The sequence below is a fragment of the Colobus angolensis genome, unplaced genomic scaffold, assembly GCF_000951035.1.
Source record: "Colobus angolensis palliatus isolate OR3802 unplaced genomic scaffold, Cang.pa_1.0 Scaffold220, whole genome shotgun sequence".
NCBI classification, from domain to species: Eukaryota; Metazoa; Chordata; class Mammalia; order Primates; family Cercopithecidae; genus Colobus; species Colobus angolensis.
This window is the reverse complement of record NW_012115378.1, coordinates 2,733,904-2,734,203: the sequence shown is the minus strand read 5'-3', so window position 1 is coordinate 2,734,203 and position 300 is coordinate 2,733,904.

The following is a 300-nucleotide window of genomic DNA, read 5'->3' as shown; positions in this document are numbered from 1 at the left end:
TCTCTCTCTCTCTCTCTCTCTCTCTCTCTCTCTCTCGGAGTGTAGTTAAAGGAGAAAATAATCTAGATGCTTTTCCCAGCCCCAGAAGGCCCATAACTGACTGTTTTTACTTCGTAGCTAGTTGTCTTGGTTACTCATTGCCAGGACAGACCAGAGCTGTGGGACAGCCACATGCACACCTCCTTTATGGGGAGGACCTGCCACCAGAGTTGCTGTTCACAAGTGCTGATGGAGACCCAGGATGTGGCTGTGCTGACACAGCCTGTGATGAAAAGCAGATGTGAGAAACGGGGGAGGAAT